This window comes from Penaeus monodon, chromosome 21 (genome assembly GCF_015228065.2).
Source record: "Penaeus monodon isolate SGIC_2016 chromosome 21, NSTDA_Pmon_1, whole genome shotgun sequence".
Lineage (NCBI taxonomy): Eukaryota > Metazoa > Arthropoda > Malacostraca > Decapoda > Penaeidae > Penaeus > Penaeus monodon.
This window is the reverse complement of record NC_051406.1, coordinates 43,010,515-43,010,768: the sequence shown is the minus strand read 5'-3', so window position 1 is coordinate 43,010,768 and position 254 is coordinate 43,010,515.

Below are 254 nucleotides of genomic sequence, written 5' to 3'. Positions count from 1 at the left end.
CATTTATGCTAACGGGGTTGACTTTACATATAGGTTTCATCTTTATAGAAATTTTCGTACCATTTAAATGTATCATAGGAAAAGGCAAGTAAGGACATACATACAGAAAGGGAAAAAAATTCTGTAGCTTATGACCTACAGTCTATATTGATTTTTGTAACAAGATTATGTATATGATAGATAAAATAGTTTTAAAAACAATATGCGATGGAAATGCAAAGTTATCTTATAATTAGTGTTAAGTTACAAACAAA